Consider the following 23,584-nt stretch of genomic DNA (forward strand, 5'->3'; position numbering starts at 1 on the left):
GAAGGAAATAAATGAGAGGTCTCCCTCACTGAACCAGAAAGAGATTCCTTCAGGCTGGAGGGAAGAAACAATAGAGGGAATTTGACTAGAGCAAAGATGTTGGTGGGCCCTGGAGAGAGGGACATGCACCCTGTTTCCCATCCCCAGGCAGAATCTCAGAGAGGGCACAAGGAAATGACTGCAAGAGCGATCTGCACAGTCTCCCTGGGTTTCATGTCCTTCTAGCACAGAGGCAGCCAGACGACTCCTCCTGTGTGGGGCAGAAGCTTCAGAAAGAGTCAAGACCTCAAGGTGACAAAAGACATTGCTAGGGATGTGTGCTTGGTCCAGGGCCAGATTCAACCCCCCTCTTGTGCTTTAGCATTTTAGAAGGTCCTTGGGATATAAACATAACCCTGGGGAAGTAGAGAGACCTCAAATTCACCAAGATCGTATTTTTGCCATCCAGTGAAATGGAGCTCAAAATAGAAATTAATTTGCATTGTAGAAAAACAAAAAGTGATATTTCTTGTGCACTTGACATTGTGGACTGAGATTCATATCCAGTATATGATCATGAATAAGGTCAGTTATCAATTAATATTAACACTCTACTTGTGCAGGGAGAGTTGAGGCTATCTTCCTTAGGAGGAAAAAACCAAAGAGACAACAGTGTCTATATTATATAAATCTTTTAAGAAAAGGTAGAATAATACTTTTTTTTTAGATACTTTAAATGATTACATGCAAATTCAATTGCTTTTGAACTCTAGTCCAGCATCATTCACTTGAATTAATTGGGAACAGATTTTTTGAATTAATGAAGCATCAGAATTATAGACAGTTCTCCCAATACCTGCAGTAACTTGGGGTTGGCTGTAAAGCCCATCAATTACAAAGGCTGTGACCTCGAGTAAATCGTTTAAAAGCTCTGAGCTCATTTCCTCAGCCCTGGAGTTGATATAATGACCCCTGTATTACATGGTTGTTGTGAGGATTAAATGAAAGACTGCTTATGGAGGTACCCAGCAAGAAGCAATCACGAAATAAACTATGGTTTCCTTTTCACCTTTTCCTGAATGTGGGATTGATGGAAATGCATTGGTTTCTCTGAAAGCCCAAACTAAACCTCAGAACACAATAATGACATAAGTCCTAGGAATATGGGCTCCATTCTACAAATGGGAAATTGAAACCAAAGTCCTATCTTTTGGGTTCTGAACCCATCGGTTAGCTTGCTGCTATTTTTCTGATATAGCTAATATATCTGATATTTTTCATCCAATACCTGAGCCTTTTAACCAATTTGGAAGGAACTGATGTTTATTTTATTTTATTATTTTTTTGAAACTGGTGTTTATTTTAATTAAAAATGCATCATTTAAAAGAAATTAAATGATGTAGAGAAAAACAACCTACTAACTTCAACCTGTAAAGGTTTCACCTAAGAGGTTAAATGTCAGGGTTTCAGTTTCTTTGGCCTTGACCTAATCATATCTGTTCTAAACAGTAGCTGAGTGTAACATTTAACAATTCACTTAAACAAAATCTTATTATAAAGAGAACAGGCACAAAGGGGAGTATTTGACAGTCTGTGATGAGTGTGGTTTGTATCCACAAGCTCCAAATAACCTATGAATAAAACAAGTTTTACAAAGGGTAAATAACGTGGAGTCTATGAGGTTTATGTTTTTGTTGCGAGAATTAGGGCTATTAGAAAGGGTGCAGCTCGTATTTCTCAATTTGTGGGACAATGCAATAGTAATAGCTATTATTTATTGAATGTCTGCTATGTGCCTGGTGCTACAGTAGCTCCTTCACATATGTAATTTGAGGTGTATTTGGTCGGGAGTATTGTTAAGTCCTTATTTTATGACTCTTCATCTTTGACAAAATAGCTTGGTGACACCTAGGAATGTGACACCAAAGTATAGGAAAGAGGTTGTTTCAAGAGGTTGTACAGGGTGTTTGTGGAGACATTGCTAGGTGGAGAATAGCCCTGTAATTGCTCCCTTTTCCCTTGTCCTTGGTGTCACACTGCCTTTTCCTGGTGTGGGCAGAGATCTGTGCAGGCCATGTTTAATTTAGGGAAATTTTCTTCTTACTCAGATTGGAACTAGGTTGTATATATATAATGTATGAATATATGTATATATAGGTATTGTGTGTGTGCATGTGTATGGTGTGTAATTGTGTACCTGTGTAGTGTCACTGGTAAATAAAGTCCGAGAACCAGCTGAAATGCATAGGCTCACCCATTATAGAGGTTGTACTACATGCACCACACTAGCGATGTGCGTCAGTGTGTTTCCCCACACCCTTTCCTCTCCTTCTCCCTTGAACTCTTTCTAAGTAGGATTTTGTGTGAAATGAGAGCACTTGAGAAAGCTCCACAGCAATCGGAAGCATAGTATATTGGGACCTTTCAAATACTTCTGTATGGTTGAAGTACAGTATTGGGGGTGGGGGGACTGGGAGGCAGATGTAAACACAGGTGTAAAGATGGGGTTAAAGGCAAGAAATTAGGCAGGAGGGGTTTATATACACACATACACACATAGAGAACACTTTATTTTTTTAAGATTTTTAAAGATCTATTTATGAGAGAGGAGAGAGAGAGAGCAAACAGGGGGAGGAGCAGAGGGAGAGGGACAAGCAGACTCTGTGCTGAGCGTGGAGTCTGACACAGGGCTCGATCTCAAGACCCCAAGATCATGACCTGAGTGAAAATCAAGAGTTAGTTGCCTAACTGACTGATCCACCCAGGCACCCCCAGAGCGCAACTTTAAATAATTTGTTCAATATGACTTTATGGCAGTATGTGAGGGAGTTTTTTGGGAGGGAGGGGTGAAGTGTGTATTTGGTTTTGTATTGACCACTGGATGGCCGAATGATTTTTCATTCCACTCTTTGCACTGGCACGAAGATCTTGGAGTGGGGGACCAGGTTTAGAGGACAAAAGGCCCTCCAGATTATTGTGCTGACAGTCCAGGAGGATGGGCCTACAGAGAGAGCAGAAAAGCTGGTAGCTGGGAATGTCCTAGATGGGAACTCTGTGAAGAGCAACTTGTGGGGTCCTTCTCTCTTGGGCCATGGAAACGGTCATATGGAGAATACAGTTTCAAATCTTTTCCATCCTGTGTTGCAGTCCCCTTTAGTTACCCTTAACTCCTTAGGAGAGACTCACTTGCCACCACCTTGGTGGTGGAGGTGTGAGGAGTGAAGGGACAGAGCTGCACAAGGAAGTGTGAATTGCCCCACATTGGCCCTCCTGCTGATGCCCATGTGCAGGAGCAGCATGCTATGTAGTGGGCGACTGTGTTCAAGTGTTTCTGGAGGCGGCCAGAGTCTAAGAAAGAGGTGGCTCCTGGCCAAGTTGAGAATAGCAAGGAGGAGCAGCTGCGAGGTGGGAGATTCAGGAGCAGATGTGAGATAAGCCCTTTCTCAGTATATCCTAGAAAGTGATTCTTGCAAAGTAACAAAGACTGACTTGGACTTTACAGAAATCATCTTTTATTTTCCCAGGAAACCTGTGTGATAGGTATTCTTCCTACTTTATGTATTAGAAAATAATAACAATAATTTTCTTGTCTCATGCTGTAAATAATAATACTAGTAACAGTTATTATTTGTTGTGTACCTATCATGTGCCAGGCCCTCGGCGGTTTTCTTTTCTTTTTTTTTTTTTTTAAGATTTTATTTATTTATTTGACAGAGAGAGCAAGTGAGTGCACGAGAAGGGGGGAGGGGCAGAGGGAGAGGGAGAAGCAGGCTCCCTGCTGAGCAGGGAGCCCGACGTGGGGCTCTATCCCAAGACCCTGGGATCATGACCTGAGTCGAAGAGACGCTTAACCGACTGAGCCACCCAGGTGCCCAAGCAGTTTTCTTTACATGCATCATTATTATGGAAAGACTGCTGCAAGGAAAGAATTGTGTTCTTAGTTTTACAGGTGAAAAACCAGAGAGTAAAAGAGATACTCAGGGTCATGGGACAATAATTGCCTAACTGGGACTATAAGCCAGGACTGCGGAGCCAGAGCCATGCTGACCCCCTGCATACATCAAAGAGATAAGAGATGAGAGAGGCAATTGGGGATGAGCTTCCCCAATTCCACCCTCTTGACTTTTCTAGACTTACTCACAGCCTTACCTTCTTCTGGTTTCTGTACTTCCTTCTCTCTGGGTTATTTTAGCCAAGTATCATTTGGATTCCATCTCTTTGATGTATGCAGGGGGTCAGCATGGCTCTGGCTCTGCAATTCTGGCTTCTAGTCCCAGTCAGGCAATTATTACCCCCATGACTCTGAGTATATCAGCAATTATTTCTCTTCTGTCCCAATCTTAGAACTATGAGCATTAGAAAAATAACTCCTTCACTCAGTTCTTTCTTTCTTTCAAGGTAGACTTCTTCAAAGAAAAGTTTCTATTCACATGTTCTATTCATTTGTCAGTTCACTTCAGTGAAGCGTTCACTGACGTTATCATGGACCTCCTGATTGCCAAACCCTGTGGCCTACTTTCAGTCTTCATTCTTTTGAACCTTTCTGAAGCTTTTGACACTATGCTATTGACTATCTCATGGTTCTTGAAATTCTCTCCTTCTACAGTATCCATAACACCTTTCCCTTGTTCTCCCCCTACTTTTTTTTAGCATTCCTCTTCAGTCTCATTTGGTGGCTCTTTCTGCTTTCCTGCCTACTTCTCACACAAAGGTTTTACTCAGGGTTTCCTCCTCTGGGTTAATCCTTTCTCTCCTGAGATTAATTTATTCTATCCCATTGCTCTGATGTCCAAACCTGAACCAGACTTTCTTTCTGAGATTCAGAACTGTATTGGCAATTGGAATTGTTCTAAAGCCATGTTTAAAAAGAACCCTCATCTGTGGAACCTTTTGACTCTCTCAAGGCATAGGATTTTGCTCTCACCTCTTAGCTGGCACTCATCACCTCAGACTTTGGTAGCTATTTGTGTGCTTGTCTTATTCCTTCTGGTAGATTACAAGTTCCTTTAGGGCCAGAACTTTGCTTTTCTTATCATTGCATTTTCTTTAGAATAGTGCCATGTCCATGATAGGGGATTGATACTGATTGAATTTACCTTTATCTATTTTCACAATTAAATGGACTCTAATTCTACCTTCTAGAATTTATCTGAGTTGAGGCCCTTTTGAGCCAGGCACCACTACTTGACAGAGTGACAGGGCTGACCTCCTCACCAAGCTGCTGTAGTTTGAGGGTCACAATTGGATCTCTGCAGAAGATGTCATGAAACATTCATTCTTCCTTAGTTTGGGGAGAGCAGATCCACAAACTCCCTGACACTACATCCATATTTACAGTAAAGGAGATCCAGTTCCAAAAGGAGGCCAGCCTGACTCAGTCAGGCTCACTTTCCATATGGTAGACCCTGAGTTCTACAGCCATAGATTTAGGCCCAAGCAGGCAGTGGCTGGAGGGATTCCACACCCCTCACCACACAGGGAAGCCCCTGACTATATTCCCCTTGCTTGTTGCCTGCCTACCTGCCTGACCCGTGCTGACCTGGTCACATGTCCCCCGCTGCCTGCCAAACACCTGACCATTGGCCTGTTGGCCCAACCATTGGCTTGTCTGCTGGATGCTAACAGAGCTTTCATCACTTCTTAAAGGAAAAATTGTAAGTTGGCCGTTACTTGTCCTCCAATACAAAAAACTCATAATTCTTTTTTTCCTTGTCATTACTCACTATTTCTTTTGTATGAACAAATGTAGATATATAATTTTAATTTTTTCTTTGCTTAATGCCTACTCTTAATATGTGTGTCTTGGTCTACGTTGGTTATATTATGTTGTAAATTCTAAGAGGAGAGGGATGAATCTGGTTAGCTAATTTGATGAATGCTTAGCATCATTTGAAATGTGCACTTAATAAGCAAAAATACCTTTGATGATGATTTAACACCATCTACGGGTCTTTGATCGAATATATCAGTCTTTAAAATCTATGGTGCTTTATAAGCGGTGCAACTATAGCCCGTGTTCTTATGGTCTCAACCAAATTGGTATGACTTTAAGACAATAACTGATAGACATCTTTCATCATATTGAAAAATTAGAATGTAGTGGGGGGTTTACACTGAGTCAAACATAGGTAATTGCAACATAACAAGGCAAAATATCTGTGCCTCCATGATGGCAGTGACAACATGCTCTCTCAAAGCAAGCAGGAGTTGCATCTGGCAAGGAGTTTAGGAAAAAACTTCATGAAGGAGTTTAGATGCGATACAATCAGATTTGTGGTTTAGATGGCATTCTTGTGGCTGAAGTATGGAAAATGAATCAGAAGAAGACAAGAATTAACATAGGCATACTAATGAGACAGAAAAATAAAAGAGCAACTGCTGATGATCTGGCCCGGCATTCACGACCTGTTGGACATAAACAATTTCACAGAACACCAGGCATAGTTACTCTGAGACCATGATAAAGTGAAACAAAACATAGCCACTTCATAATTTTGTTTAAGCAGAGACAAAGATAAGGTGCTGTACCACCTACGGAATACCAAACGTTCTCTTCTTTCTGTTAAAATGAGTGACTGATACTTCTTTACCAATCACAACTTTATTTTTGCTTTAGTATATTCATGTAGATAAGATTTATTGAGATACCCAATTATAAAATTGCCCCTATTTTCTGACAGCATCCATTCCACGGTGAAGCCTTACTTCTTTGGACCAACTAAACCCAAATCCTATAGTAGATTCTTTTAATACCCTCTTGCTGAGAAATCCATGGTTCACCATAGTGTGTGTTCTTCACTGCAATGAGTAAGAAACCCAACTCATTCAACTACAGGTGTATTCCCAGTGGTCTTTGGCTAGAGTACATTGACACTAGCAAGAGGACAGTTACAGAAGTATATGCAAGCCATGATGAGGGCATGAAATAAGCAGTGATACCAGGGAAGGAGAAGAGTGTGCACACTCTAGAAACATTTAAAAGGTATTATCAGTAGTATTTGATTGGTTAGATTTGGAGGTTGAGAGAATGGGAAGATCCAGGACAAAGTCAAAGTCTCTAGCATGGGTAACTAGGTGGATAATGGTGCTATATTCATGAATAAGAAAAACACAGAAAGAGAGGAACTTTCAGTGGGGAAGATTTTGAATATTTATAATGGAAGTACCTATGAGATATCCAGACAGAGAGGTCTAGCAGGCAGTTGAGTGTGTGGGTTAAAGCTAGGAAAGATCTGATCTAGTAGTTAAACCCCAAAGAGGGGATGAGATCACCCTGGAAATATGTATAAAGTGAGAAGAGGATCTGGCTGAGATTGAAACTGTGAGATTTATTAACATTTAAAGAATAGGCAGAGGAAAAAGGAGAGCCAGGAGAGATGAAGGTCATAGAAAGAAACAAGGGAATTGAAGGTTTAAAGAAGCAGGAGCCATGGACGGCATCAAATGCAGTTGAGAGATCAAGTCTGTTAGGTTTGGAAATTATGAAATTATTGGTGACCAGAGGGATAGCAGTTCAAGTGGAATGGTTGGGGTGTATGCAGACAGCAGCAGGTTGGGGAGTGAATGGTAAGTGTGGAATGGAAGTGGAGGTGGTAAGTGTGAACAACTCTTGAGACATTTGGATGAGAAGAAATATAGAGGGTCAGGGTAGAAGCTAGGTAGAAATGTGGGGTCAACGAGTAAAGAAGGATAAGATAAAAATACCAGTGGAAAGTCTGTTTTGTTCACTAATACATCACCAGTGACTCTAACAGTGTTTGGCGCTTATGTAGGCATTCATGAAGTATGTGTCAAATGAATGAATGACAGAGGAAGATTGGTAAACATCTTTACAGAAGATGTAGAAGGGGTTGGAGTCAATGGATCAAATGGTAAGGTCGTTGTTAACCAGAAAAGTACAGATCTTCCTCTGTAGTGAAATCAGAGACATCATCCCATTTAATCCCAGGGTCTTTTTCTAGAACCATTTAGTCTTTTCTGTTATCCCGTTATGCATAGTTTCATGTAGTTCGAAACTGAATAATATTATCACCATAGATTTCTTTTGGTCATAGGAAGAAACATCATTTAGAGAAAGTTTGTGAATTGATTTGCTTCAAATGTTAATAACTGTCTTTAATGTTCCACTTGTGCAACATTTCCTCTTTATGAAGATGTCATGATTTTGTAATTTTATGAAGAATTTGATACAGTCCAAACTGGCCACTGATAGAGTAGTTTGTCCCAGAGTGTGCTGATTTCCCCATCACTGGAGGGGCACACATGCAGAAGCTAGCTGACCCCTTGCTGGGAATAAAGTAGTTGGCATCCAGACATCACATAAGAATTGAATTAGATAACTTCGAAAGGTCCATTGTAATGCAGAGCTTCTAAGATTCTGCTACTGCGTATCCAAAAAGTACCATTTACTATTTTAAAAGCAATCGTGCCTCCAAAATTGTCATCTGATATTTTAGGCTGTTGGAGTTAAAACTTCGATATTGGAGAACAAATTTTGGACATTGATAATTACATCATACGTAAGGGAGTTTACCTCATGACCAATAATCAAAGTCTTTCTTAAGAACTTGAGAGAGAGGGGCGCCTGGGTGGCTCAGTCATTGAGCGTCTGCCTTCGGCTCAGGTCATGATCCCAGGGTCCTGGGATCGAGCCCCGCATCGGGCTCCCTGCTCCGCAGGAAGCCTGCTTCTCCCTCTCCCACTCCCCCTGCTTGTGTTCCCTCTCTCGCTGTGTCTCTCTCTGTCAAATAAATAAATAAAATTAAAAAAAAAAAAAGAACTTGAGAGAGAGAGAGGGATGGAGGGGATGATAATGAAAACAAACTACTGAACTTCATTTACTTTCTACTAACAAGTTAGGATTCTCCTTCTATCAATACCCAGAAGCCCTAGACTGAGATTAGGGTTTTTTGTTTTTGTTTTTTTGTTTTTTTTACAAAGAAAGAGTTACTGTTAGGAAGCTATATATGTTTTTTTTCTAGTGGAGTATAAAACTGTGGCTGTTCTCTTGAGGTCCCTGAGAGATTTTTTTGTTTCAGGGTCCTGCTTTGTCAATTCCACTGGCTAGTTTTACCAATGCAAACTGACTGGTCTTCCAGAAAAGCCTGTTGTCTGCTAGCTGCCAGGTGTCTATTGATGAGAACAGTATGAGGCTGGTATGGCAAAGAAAATAAAGTGCACACATGACTGAGGGCAGATGGTGAGAAGGGCTAGACTACGGAAACCCTACCTCCTCCAAATCTGGCAGTCTTCATCTAGCCCTAGCCCAGAATATAATCTTTTTCAAAAGCCATAATCTTGGCCCCTGGATAAGTAGAGAGGAAGGCCTTGATGGAAAATCATGAGTCTTATGAAGTGATCTGTTTCTCAAATAGGACGTCAGTGTAAAGGGGCTTCACCAACCCAGTGCTTTCCTTAACATTGCCATTGTCTTCCTCCTGGACCCTTCAGAACTCCTTGGATAAGTTCAGGCCTGATAATGACTGAACTAACACCTTTTCCTCTCTAGTGATCTGAAACTTTGTGACTCTTGTTACAGCACAAAGTCATATAGAATAAGTACTGTTTATTGAGTATCTATGCACAACACCCACTCCACAGACTGTCCTCATACTAACTGTGCCAAGCTGGTATCATTGTACAGATGAATAAATGATGTGTAGGTTAAGTGACTTGCCCATGGTCACACAGATATTAAGTAGAAGATCTAAGATTTCAGTTCTGGTCTCTCTTTGGTTCCAAAGCGAGTCTTTTTAATACATCATTTGTTTATGAGTCAATTAATGATAGTTCTAATGTCTTTTTACATTTAAATCACCAAATTTGATTTTCTTCAATGGTTAAATTAATAAGATAATTGTCCAATGTGGTATATGCTTCTCGAATAGGAGATGCACACTTTCTCTCTCTCTCTTAGTTGAAAGATAGTTTCACAGTAAAGATAGTTTTTCAAACTAACATTACCTTTTAGCCACTGGTTAAATTTTAAGCTTGTGATAAAATATAATTAACATTAGTGTTGACTGGTTGGTCCCAGGTTTTCAGGCTCTCATCAGTTCAGAAAGCCTGAACTTGAGCTCCTGAGCATTTTTTCCCTATCCTATCACTCCATCCCCTCAGGGCCACCTCGGATGGGTTGCAGGTTGGACACTGAACAACTCTAGGGAGCACCATTCACATCATAGTCTATATGAGTGACCTCCTCTCTCCTCCACTTTTATTTCTGAACACACATGAGGACCATCTGACAGGGAAATTGAATAAGGGACAAGTGGTGATAGTTACAGCATTAATTAAGTATTGTACTGTCAAATAACACAGGAAGAATGTTACCTGAAAGTTTAAACTTTGACACTAAATCTACCTCAGAACTAGAAACTAACAAAGTGGCAACACAAATTATGAATTTTCTGGGATATTTTGTTCCCTAAAACTCAGACACATATACATCCAGTCAGGTCAGCAGCTTATTTCTGGTATTGAGTGACATGTTTTGAAATTTTAACTGTGCCAGAAGAGAGGGAAAGATAAGAAAAAGCTGACTAAAGGGTTCCCCTTGACTTAAATTCCAAAAAGATTCCCAGTAACAAATGGATTCCTGATCTGAAGGGCTGCAAGCTTTCCTTCTGGGAGACATTTTAGAAGTTGATTAACCATATACCTAACTAGTTGCCACCATTGGAGTCTTTGCAGGAAAGTAATTGGATGCTCTCAAGGTACACTGTTGTCTTTCCAAAAGGGAGGACAGTGGCAATGGTAAAGGCCAAGTGGAGGGAGTAAACAGAGCAAATGGCATTACTTGAAATTTCAGATAATGTAAAAGAAGAAAATTATGCTATTTTGGGATGAGACAGGTTTTTTCCATGTGGGTATATAAATGTCAGGACACTGAAGACTTCCATTTTGAATGTCTTCCTTTAAGATCCTTGTATTAGTTTATTAAGGCTACCATAACTAAGTACCCCAAACACTTAGCCCATGACAGAGCCCTTATGGATTTCTTGGATGCAAAGATGTATAAAAATACAAAAGAGATTCAAGAAAAGAAATACTGCATCTACAGTTAAAATCATATTTAGATATCATTTTTGGAGAGTTAAGATGGTGGAATAGTAGGAAGACCCTATGCTTGCCTCACCCCTTGAACATAGATAAATATCAAATCATTCTGAACATCCAAGAACATCGATCTGAGGCCTGAGAGAACAAACTGCACAACTAGAGGGAGAGAAGAGGCCGCATCGTGGAAAGTAGTAGGTGTGGAGACAGGATTTGGGGGAGAAAAGGATCACAGGTGCTGCAGACAGAGGGAGCCCCGATCTTGGAAAGAGGACAGAGAGAGAGAAAGAGGATGGAAGAGAGAGAAAGAGATAGCAGCACACAGGGGATCACTCAAGAAAAACACTTCCCCAAAACCATTGACTGGGAAAATGAGAGGAACTGATTAATCATGAGTTTTTACAACCAGCAGAGCTCAAAGACTAGAATTTTAGAAGTCGGCACTGTGGTTGGTGCAGAGCCCTGTGGGTGCAGTGGTGCTCCTGTGGAGAGGGAGAGCAGAGGCCTGGGAGCTGATGGTGCAATCTGAGGATCCCCTGGGACACAGTGGGAGAAATGTTTCCTTCTTCTTGGAGTGCATCTGGGAGAGGTGGCATTGCTTCTAAGGGACAAAAGAGCCCATGGGTGCCATTACGCTGCCCCATTCCTTAGCATAGGGGCAAAGACACCTGCTGAAGGCAGCTAACCTGGACACTGGCTTTTTGCTGCACTTGACTCTAAACTCCAAGCTCCTGCACATTGGTGCGACTGCCTTTCTGGGACACACTGGCACCAGCCCCAGTGCAGGGAGACCCTCTCCCAGAGGACCAGCATGGGTCTGAGCCCCACTGGGTCCCTTAAGTTTGGAGTTTTGAAACTCTGCCGGCACACCTGAGATAAAGCACAGGTACACTGTGCTGCTGGGTGGGCAAATGGCTTGGATACAGACAGGGTGAAGGCAACGATCTGAGTGATGCCTGGGACATATGAGGTGAGATTGTTCGCTCTTTTCTGAGGGCTTCCCAGACAGTGGTGGGTGCCAACTCCCCTCTCTAGGGATGAGGAAGAGGGCAGGCGCCATTTTTGTCCCCCACCCATCAACACAGACAGACTTCAGTGAGCCGAACAGCACCAAGAGTGGAGGCCTGAGCCACTTACACTGAGCCTTACTCCCCTGCCCACTGCAGGTGCTTCTTTACTAGGACAAGTGTGCCTGAGAAGGAGAGCAGTGGCTCTTTCTCCAGAAGACCAGCACAGCCCCCCTCCCCCGCATGCACCAAGTGTACTGACCACAGAGTGCTGCAAAGCTTCAGCTCAAGTGGAAATAGGATCAGGCCTCTTTTAACAAGCAGACCAGAGCACACCTAGTTAAAACTCACCACACTCTGGACAAGGTCCAAGCACTCTCCACTGCGGGCAAGCAGAAACTCTGTGGAGGACTGATGTGAGGGAAAAAACAGCTGAAACGCAGGAGCAAAGTGCACATAGTGTACACCAGAGACACTTCCTGAAGTGCCAGGCCCTGAACAGTATATGACCTCTTCTTTATAAAGCCATTACTCTCAGGAGCAGGAATCATAACAGGCTTTCCTAACACACAGAAGAAGACAGAGACCTAAACAAATTGCAAGATGGAGGAATTCATCTTAAAGGAAAAAACAAGAAAAGGTCACAGCCAAGGACCTAATCAAAAAAGACGTAAGTAATATGCCTGATCCAGAATTTAAAACAACAGTCATAAGGATACTATCTGGGCTTGAGAAAAGCATAGAAGACAGCAGGGAGTCCCTTACCACAGAGATAAAACACCTGAAAACTAGTCAGGCTGAAATAAAAAATGCTATAACTGAGATGCAAAACAGACTGGATGTAATGACCACAAGGGTGGAAGAAACAGAGGAATTAATAAGTGACATAGATGATAAAATTATGGAAAATAATGAAGCTGAAAAGAAAAGGGAAGGAAAAACATTGGATCATGAGGGGAGACTTAGGGAACTCAGTGACTCCATAAAGTGTAATAACATTCATATCATAGGAGTCCCAGAAGAAGAAAAGAGGGAAAGGGGGGGCAGAAGGTTTATTTGAGCAAATTATAGCTGAAAACTTTCCTAATCTGGGGAAGGAAACAGACATCCAAATCCAGGAGGCACAGAGAACGCCCATCAAATCAACAAAAGCAGGCCAACACCAAGACATATTGTAGTAAAATTTGCAAAATACAGAGATAAGTAAAAAATCAATTGATAAATCAATCAATGTGATAGACCACATCAATAAGAGAAAGGATATGAACCATATGATCCTTTCAATAGATGCAAAAAAAAAAAAAACATTTGACAAAGGACAGCATCCATTCTTCATAAAAACCGTCAATAAAGTGGAATAGACGGAACATACCTCAATATCAAAGAGGCCATATCAAAAGATACACAGCTAATATCATCCCACATCGGGAAAAACTGAGAGCATTTCCTCTGTGCTCAGGAACAAGAGAGGGACGTCCATTCTCACCATTGTTATTTTACATAGTACTGGAAGTCCTAGCCACAGCAGTCAGACAACAAAAAGAAATAAAAGGCATCCAAATTGGCAAAGACGAAGTCAAACTTTCACATTCACAGATGACATGATACTCTATGTAGAAAACCTGAAAGGCTCCACCAAAAATTGCTAGAACTGATACAGGAAATCAGTAAAGTCCCAGGATATAAAATCAATGTACAGAAATCTGTTGCATTTCTATATACCAATAATGAAGCAGCAGAAAGAGAAATCAAGGAATTGATCCTATTTACAGTTGCACCAAAAACTATAAGATACCTAGGAATAAACCTAACCAATGAGGTAAAATATTTGTACTCTGAAAACTATAGAACACTTATGAAAGAAACTGAAGAGGACACAAAGAAATGCTTATCATTCCATCCTCATGGATTGGGAGAACAAATATTGTTAAAATGTGTATACTACCCAAAGCAATCTACACATTTAATGCAATCCCTATCAAAATACCAACAGCATTTTTCACAGAGCTAGAATAAACCATCCTAAAATTTGTATAGAAACACAAAAGACCCTGAATAGCCAAAGCAATCCTGAAAAAGGACAAAGCTGGAGGTATCACAGTTCCAGACTTCAAGCTGTATTACAAAGCTGTAATCATCAAGACAGTATGGTAATGGCACAAAAACAGATGCATGGATCAATGGAACAGAATAGAAAATCCAGAAATGGACCCACAAGTATATGGGCAACTAAACTTTGACAAAGCAGGAAAGAATACCCAATGGAAAAGACAGTCTCTTCAACAAATGGTGTTGGGAAAATTGGACAGCCACATGTCTAAGAATCAAACTGGATCATTTCCTTACACCATACACAAAAATAGACTCAAAATGGATGAAAGACCTAAATGTGAGACAGGAAACCATCAAAATCCTAGAGGAAAACACCGGCAGCAACCTCTTTAGCATAGGCTGTAGCAACGTCTCCGGAGACAAGGGAAACAAAGGCAAAAATGAACTATTGGGACTTCATCAAGATAAAAAGCTTCTTCACAGCAAAGGAAACAATCAACAAAACTAAAAGGCAACCTCCGGAATGGGAGAAGATATATGCAAATGACATATCCGATAAAGGGTTAGTATCCAAAATCTATAAAGAACTTATCAAACTCAACACCCCAAAACCAAATAATCCAATTAAGAAATGGACAGAAGACATGAATAGACACTTTTCCAAAGAAGACATCCAGATGGCTAACAGGCACATGAAAAGATGCTCAACATCAGTTGGCATCAGGGAAATGCAAATCAAAATCACAATGAGATACCACCTCACGCTGGTCAGAATGACTAAAGTTAACAACACAGGAAACAACAGATGTTGGCGAGGATGTGGAGAAAGGGGAACCTTCTTACACTGTTGGTGGGAATGCAAGCTGGTGCAGCCACTCTGGAAAACAGTATGGAAGTTCCTCAGGAAGTTAAAAATAGAGCTACCCTACGATCCAGCAATTGCACTACTAGGTATTTACACAAAGGATACAAAAACACTGATTCAAAGGGCACATGCACTGTGATGTTTATAGCAGCATTATCAACAATAGACAAATTATGGAAAGATTCCAAATGTCCATCAACTGATGAATGGATAAAGAAGTGGTATGTGTGTATATATATATAATACACACACATATATATGTATATGTATATATATATACATACACACACATTGGAATATTAATCATCCATAAAAGAATGAAATCTTGCCATTTGTAATGAAGTGGATGGAGCTAGAGAGTATTATGCTAAGTGAAATAAATCAGTTAGAAAAAGACAAGCACCATGTGATTTCACTCATATGTGGAATTTAAGTAACAAAACAGATGAACATAGGGGAAGGAAAAAAAAGACGGAGGCAAACCAAGAAGAGACTCTTAGCCATAGAGAACAAACTGAGGGTTGTTGGAGGGGAGGTGGGGGGATGGGCTAAATGGGTGAAGGGTATTAAAGAGGGCACTTGTTGTGATGAGCACTGGGTGTTACATGTAAGTGATGAATCACTAAATTCTATACTTGAAACTAATTTTATACTATATATTTTTTTGATTTTACATTTTTTTTATTATTATGTTATGTTAATCACCATACATTACATCATTAGTTTTTGATGTAGTGTTCTATGATTCATTGTTTGCGTATAACACCCAGTGTTCCATGCAGAACGTGCCCTCTTTAATACCCATCACCAGGCTAACCCATCCCCCCACACCCCTCCCCTCTAGACCCTCAGTTTGTTTCTAAGAGTCCATAGTCTCTCATGGTCCGTCTCCCCCTCTGATTTCCCCCCCTTCATTATTCCCCTCCTGCTATCGTCTTTTTTTTTTTTTTTTTTAACAGATAATGTATTATTTGTTTCAGAGGTACAGGTCTGTGATTCAACAGTCTTACACAATTCACAGCGCTCACCATAGCACATACCCTCCCCAATGTCTATCACCCAGCCACCCCATCCCTCCCACCCCCCCCACCACTCCAGCAACCCTCAGTTTATTTCCTGAGATTTAGAATTCCTCATATCAAGTGAGGGCATTTACTAATTTAGTTAGAATTTAGTTTAAAAAAATTTTTTTACAGATACTGATATTTTATTTTCATTTTTAATTTTTTAAATTTAATTCAATTTAGTTAACATATAGTCTATTATTAGTTTCAGGGGTAGAACTAACTAGAGTTTAAATAAAAACTTGAAACATTAAAAAAAATAGATACCATTTTTGGCAATTCACCTATCCTCAGCATGTTAGGGCAGGCCCACTCCTAACTTTTGCAGAGCCTGGGACAAGAGTACAAATAGAGGTCCACATATCATTTTATCTAAATATTTAAAAGTTATAAATCACACTAATAGGTTATTAAAGGCAATATGTTCTGTCCTTCCACCTTGACAAATACACCTTCATAATAATCTTGAGGGCAGGATCCAATTTAGAATTCTCGACTGCTCAGAGCATTGTGCCCGAGGGTGATGGTGCACTTCTCTTCCCATCTCAGCTCAGCCCCACCTCGGGAGGGATCTCCTGCCCAGGCCATGTATTCAAGTCCCTTCTAAATGGCCATCCATTGACAAACCTCAGATCTAGGGTGTACATGCCTTGGTGTGGTTGGCCCCAGGAGGACAAACCACAAGAAGACATGTGAGCAGGTCTCAGAAGCAGGCTGAAGTCATTTGAGAAGGGAATTCTTGGGTCCTGGGTGCCCAAACTAGTATCTGAAAGGGCACAGCATGGACTCCAGGGAGGTGCATCCTTCTACTCTATGGACTCTTCTCCCCTGGAGAAGGGTTGTACAACAGAAGGCCAGAGCAGAATTTGTTGCGTAAACCAGGGTAGTGTCACGGACGAGGTACTATGACAAACAGGCCAGAGCTCTACTATGGTGCAATGCTGTTCCTAGGGCTTTCCCTCTCTGGGGGAACTTAGCTCAAGGACATTCCAGTTAAGTAGAATGCAATGCCCATACTAGGCAGAGGCCAGGGACATTTGAATCACCTTCTGATGAGGAAACCAAATGAAATCAAACAAGAACAGATGAAGAAAGGGTCTGCTAGCAGTAAGCCATCTGACAGAGGGCTGGGCCTCGCCCCTGCTGGGACCTGGGCGGGTAGAAGAGTCCAGGTTGTCCCTAAGGTCTCCCTCTATGAGATAGGAACCATCCCGGATCTCAGCCAGAGAGACCCGTTGGAACGTATCCCAGGTTGTGCTGTGCTGTCGTCAAACAAGGGTGGGGCCTGGATGCCTCTGGAAAAAGGAGAGAGCGCTAAAGAGAAAGCATCTGGCAGGGTGGCTCCAACCAGCCCTCACCAAGAGATTCAGGCACGGTGTCTTGCAGATTGCTGTGCTGCTTCCAAAGTGTGCTCATGAGTGGAGTGAGGGTGATGGATTTTGCAGCCCTTATCCCAGCCTGAAGATGATGGTCCCACAACTAGGCCAATCCCTTTTGCTCTCATTCCAGACTGGAAAAGTAACTTTCAGAAACTTGGGTTTCCCGGCTACCGTGTTACCAGTGAGGCCTCACGCCAATCACATAGCACAGAGCGGTTTCTTTCACACAACATGAACCCATGGATTTCTGCTTTATCAATTAATTTCGTTGGCCTGAATCAGGTCCTCAAGAGGAGGACTGACTTTGAGAAAATGAAGTGCCCCAGTGAGCAAAGCCAAGCTGCTGGCTCTGGCTTTTCCCTCTCTCTCCCTCTGTTTTCTCTTGCCTTCTGTCTCTGTCTTCCTACTTTCCTGCCCCCACCTTGTCTCTCTTTCCCTCCCCCTTTACTCGCTCCCTCTCTCTTTCCTCTCTCCGCTTTCTCTCAGTCTCTCTCACCCCTTCTCTCCTCCCTCTGGTTCTTTCCCTGCTGGCTCTTTCTTCTCTCCTCTGCTCCTAGTCCCCCACCCTTGCCCTCCCTTCTTCCCTTTCCAACTCCCTTTGGAAACCATTGGGAAAGTCAGTTGGTCATTTACATTTTCAGATGTTGCAGACTATAGTTTATTAATATTTCACCAGAATCTAACTTTCCTTTCCACCAGAGAATTTAATGCAGGAAAACAAAAAAGAGAATAGGTTATTTCCAAAGGAGCATTAGCTCAAAGCCCTCACCCTCCCACCCACCCTGCCCACACTCATACCATCCCAGGATTCAAGGGACATACTCATGGTGCCTGAGATCTTACACCCGAAATTCTGCTTATATCTTTGGTTTTTTTTCTCTCAGTTCTGGATGAGGCCTCATGGGGGAGCTGCTATCTCACTGTAGATAAGAGTATACTGTTGTTTCCAACAGGGACTGACCTTTACAGGTTGGAATGAAGCGTGGCTTTGCTACAGAGAAAAAGGTTCTCTCGATTGTTATTTTCCTGCAGGTGTCTTTATTTCCTTCCCTACAAGAACCCATAAACACGTTTTAATCAAGTTTAGAGCTCCATGTTGCCTGAGCAAAATAAAATCTCAAAATAAAAAAATAAGATGTTCATTGTGGAAAGATTTTACTTGTTGAACATTCAAATCAAAGAAAATTTCAAGCATTTTTTTTTCTTCCAAATGGGGGTTTCACATGTAACATCCTCAGAGAAAGAGTTCATTGTATATTAATTTTGTTGTTATAGCTACATCAGATATATAAATCTTAAAAAATATCCAGGATAAGAAAATGAAAATGAATTATATGGGCATACCTTGCAAATTAATTTACAAATGCAAATCTTGTCAGTTTCTCTTTTTTTAAAATAAAGATCTAGGATAAAGTAAGTGAAAGTGACTGCTGCAAACAATTCATGTAATATTCAATCAGTTGGAAATTCCTCCAAATCCACATTTTGGTGCAGCTCCAGGACGTGAGGATTGATGTTCCTATTGATGACCCACAGGCATTGAAGATCCTTAGCATCTCCTGAATCATCAGAAAAGAAACAGTTTTGCCTAGCAGAGCTTTATTGCTAAGCAGAGTTTTTTTTCTGTGTATATATTTTTTAAAATTTTGACTAGAACATTTGACAAGATTAAAGATTATTTAGTTCGTGTTCCTCATTTTGCAGTAGAGGAAACTGAAGTCCAGGAGGGGAAAGGGACTTCCTTCCCCAGGGTTACCCAGTTGCAGTCCTTTTCCAACTGTGTTCCATGGGGTCCTAGTAAGTCCTGGAGTTACTTTTGGGGTCATCGGTGAGAGAGGGGTACTGATTGGCTATCCCTGGGTCCAGTCTCCTGTTTTGACCAGAGCATCTCTGCTTTTATCTGTGTGATAGATATACTATTTGGGGAATATTAAGCCAGTGTACTTGCTTCCTTGCTAAGCTCTAGTTCCTAGCTGTCCCAAGGTTTCTGAATCAGAAGCCATGCCTGGCCAACACAGGTCATGGAGTTTCTGTCATAATTTTTGTAGGTTGTTTCTTCTACCATTAAGGTTTAGTCATTAGCCTTACTGCCCCCCCAAAAAGGAGTTGGCTATGACCTAAGGGAAGTTCACCACAAAAGTAAAGAAGGGAAAAGAAAGTCCACCCCTCTGCTTACATAGACTTTGGGAAGAGAAAGAAGGCTGATGTAGGGGAAAGTAGTGTGAGACACAGGAGTCCTGACCCCCCTCTATAGGCTCAGGTCCTGGAGCTGGGAGGCTATTACACAAAGAAAACTAAAAGCAAAGAGACTTCTTCCTCACCCCCTGTTTAGAGCCCCAAGAAGTGATGGAGGAAGGTGGCTAGATAGATGGATTTGGCTCTCCATGGCCTGCACATGGTATGCATCAGATCCAGAAATTTCTAGGTTTTGCACACATGACATGATCAATGGAAGCCTGGGGTCAGGCCGAGGAAGTGGTTGTAGGTAGGGACTTTAAGATTGTGACAAATGGGCTCCAGGGGTGAGTATATAACCCCAAAAGTCCAGATGGGACTGGTTACATCTTAGTGGTCACCAATTCAAGGACCAGACTAGTACAGCCATTCTCCTGCAGAGGCCAAAAAAGAATGAGAAGAGCCAAGGGAGAACTGAGGTCTCACTTCTCTCCTTCCACTGTTGAGATGAAGTAAGCCACCTCTTCTCAACAAGAGGATCAAAGGGTCAAGGAAGCAATATGAGAGAACAAGCATTTACCTGAAAGAGACTGTCATCCAAAACAGACTGCTTAAACCAGCGCTGTTTCAGGGGTTGAAAAAAGCCCCCTGGCTTGCAAGCCCTCACTGTTACTTCTTCCTTTGCTCCTTCTTATGTTCAGGGTTGGGTCACTCAGAGCTACCAGGACACAGTGTGGCAGTGTGATGAGATGGAAAGCCAGGAGAACTGAGGTGTTGTTGTTGTTGTTGTTAAGTAAGCTCTACACTCGACACGGGGCTTGAACTCATGACACTGAGATCAAGAGTCATATACTTCACCAAGTGAGTCAGCCAGGTACCCCAGGAGAACTGAGTTTAAGTATTAACTCTGCAGTTAAGTCCCTGTGACTCTGGGGGAAGTGACATCACTTTTCTGGGCAGCAAATTCTGTATCTGTGCAATCGGGATGACTAGTCCTGTGATATTCCTTCTAGCATTTGCATTCAGTGTTATAGAAATCCCAGTGTTTCCTTTGGTGGAGCCCAGGAGCTCCTTCTAAGTTCCTCCTCTGGCAGGTAAGAATGAAGTTCGAGAGTCAGCCTCACTGGGGGCATTTGGTGGTGGGGTCACCAGAGCTCGGGGCTGGTCCTTACCAGTTCAGGACTTAGATGGGGTCAAAGAACGTGGAGGGAAGGGAGCTGTGGGGACTGACCCAATTAACCCAGTTCACAGGAGACTGATGGAGTTCTGTCTTTTCAGTCACCTCGACTCTTAGGCTCTAGAGGAAGCTTAAAAGAAGACAAATACCTGCCTGCTTTCTCAGTCTCTTCAGAAGCTCTATGGATGTCGCGGGGCCTTAAGTACCATGGGAGGTTGGGTGTTAATGTTTCCCGCTTAACTCCAGAGTGCCACTCACATTTAATAATTCAAAGATGTTTGTTCCGGATGCTTTGGCATCTTGTAATGCTCTGCCTGTAGGGAACTGAGAGGAATGGGGCTTCCTCGGTCACCCTGGTGATCGATGTGGGCCCTTCCCCTCTATCCAGCATCAATGAATTAGTCAAATTCCCAGAATTTTAGAATTCCTGCATATCAAATAGAAGGGAAACTATTTTAGGACAAATAAGCCACAAATATTCACCCACTGGCAGTTGATTAGACAAAGGAATGCAAGAGTCCAGGAGGACAACAGAGAAGAAATAGTAACTAGGCTGGCTTTGAGTCAAGATGGGGTTAAGTGTGGGGCCCAGAGCAGAAATCTGATTCTTGCTGAAGAGACCACAGTATAGACCACAGTGCAACAGCGTAATTGAAACAGAAGTCAGCCACAGCATTCTCTGCCCTTTAGTAAACATACATGAGGAAGCAAAGCTCCTATCGGGAGATGTCTTGGTGTGTGTGAACTCAGAGTAGAGGAAACCTGCTGACCTCCATGGTCAGTGTCATTAGCTGTCACATCCTGATGATACTAGGACTGAGATGCGAATTAGTTTTTCAATGACCAGAAGCCCTGGGCTCGGACAAAGCTGCAGACCTGGGACTCAGTCCAGCTCTGGTTTCTTTGGCTGGACTCCAAGCAGGCCTCACCCATCTGTTGCCACATGGTTGCTTCAGACAGTCCAGTTACCACGCATGCAGTTGAGTGAATTACATCTTCACATTAGTTACATTCTAGTTCCCAGGAAATAGGTGGGCTAGTTCCTACTAGAATGGGAACTAGAACCCCAGTCAGCCTGACTCTGAAGCCCAAGCTTTCCATACCATCCCACACTGCTAGCTACACTCATTTTTAGGTCAAAGCATTCACTGCTTTTCTCTAGAAGCATCCATTTGTTCTTGTGAGGTTCCTTGCCAACTGGCAACCAGGTGACTAGGTCTTCACTTTGCTGCAGAGCAATCCACTCCTAGCATTGGCTTTTTATCCTTTTCTACTTTATTTGGATCCCACTGGAAACTGCATCAATAGGTAGGTGAAGATATTTATTCCAGATATAGGAGAACCATTCATCAGTGAAGACCAGGGCAGCAGGTGCTTCCCCTTAGGAGTCAAGCCTGTGATATGGTCACAACCTTCAAGGGGAATCCTGAGCAAACTTATCTTCAGCACTGGTCTAATTCTGCCACATGGCATCATTAATCTTTTGTCCTTTGAATCACCATTTGTGAAATTGAGGTTTTGGATATGATTGAAAGCTTTAATTTCCTCTTGAATCCCTCTGTTCCTTTACGTTGTTGTTGAGGAACTATCTTTGTGAGCAGGATGGGGGAAGTCAGCTGGTTAAAGAAGTTGAAATGCAGGGAGTCTCCTGCACACCATTAGCATCCTTGTGTGGTCCAAGGAGTTTCTAGTCCTCAGCTGCAGAGAAAAACTTCCTCCCTGATCATTCATAAACAATAACCAGACCACAGACTAATTGAAACCTTCCCTGACTGCCCTGTGTCTGAATGTGGGAAATAGACCTTCATTCTTGGTGCCAGAAAGAAAAAAAAAAAGGTGAGGGAATGGCTAATCATATCAGTTACCAATTCAGGCATAGTCAGAAGATGGGAATTCCCAGATCTACTCCCACAGAAGCATGAAATTGAATTGGGGGGTCTGGGAGGGACAGGTCAGAATGTAGGTAGCAGACAGATCACACGACTAAAGTGTGGCCCTTGGGAGTTTTGGTCACCTTGATATCCTTTCCCTAGTAGATCTCGGTGGTATGTTCAAAGCAGAGGAACCATGCAAGCCCTGTCACCAAGCTAGATGGGGAGACTCATGGTGCCTTGTCTACGCAAGGTGACTAAGAAGAAGAATCGATGTCGAGAACCAGCACGCAAGTCTGTTTCTGACTTCTCCCTGTATGTGCGTATGCATTTTCTTTAAAAATTAAAAACAAACGGGCGCCTGGGTGGCTCAGTCGTTGGGCGTCTGCCTTTGGCTCAGGTCGTGGTCCTGGGGTCCTGGGGTTGAGCCTTGCATGGGGCTCCTTGTTCTGCGGGGAGGCCTGCTTCTCCCTCTCCCACTCCTCCTGCTTGTGTTCCCTCTCTCGCTGTGTCTCTCTCTGTCAAATGGATAAAATCTTAAAAAAAAAAATTGAAACAAACATCTTTCATGGTAGTTACATGTAACCAACAAGTTATAGAAATGTAAATCATGCTTCCTAAGGAAGTGATAAGACAGTGGCAACTGATGGAATGAAAGGAAGGCAATGAGATTTCAAACTTCCCTTTTTTCTGTTCCATTGAAAGTATCCCCCATTGAGCAGACCCTGGTGGGCCTTGTGGTATACGTACCACTTATCTACCAGATCCTTAGAGGGAAATGTTTTTGCTGGAGAGGGAGTTGCATTTATTCCTTTAAAATAGAAAGCACTGGGGTGCCTGGGTGGCTCAGTCATTAAGCGTCTGCCTTTGGCTCAGGTCACGATCCCAGGGTCCTGGGATCAAGCCCTGCATCAGGCTCCCTGCTCAGTGGGGAGTCTGCTTCTCCCTCTCCCTCT

This window comes from Halichoerus grypus, chromosome X (genome assembly GCF_964656455.1).
Source record: "Halichoerus grypus chromosome X, mHalGry1.hap1.1, whole genome shotgun sequence".
NCBI classification, from domain to species: domain Eukaryota; kingdom Metazoa; phylum Chordata; class Mammalia; order Carnivora; family Phocidae; genus Halichoerus; species Halichoerus grypus.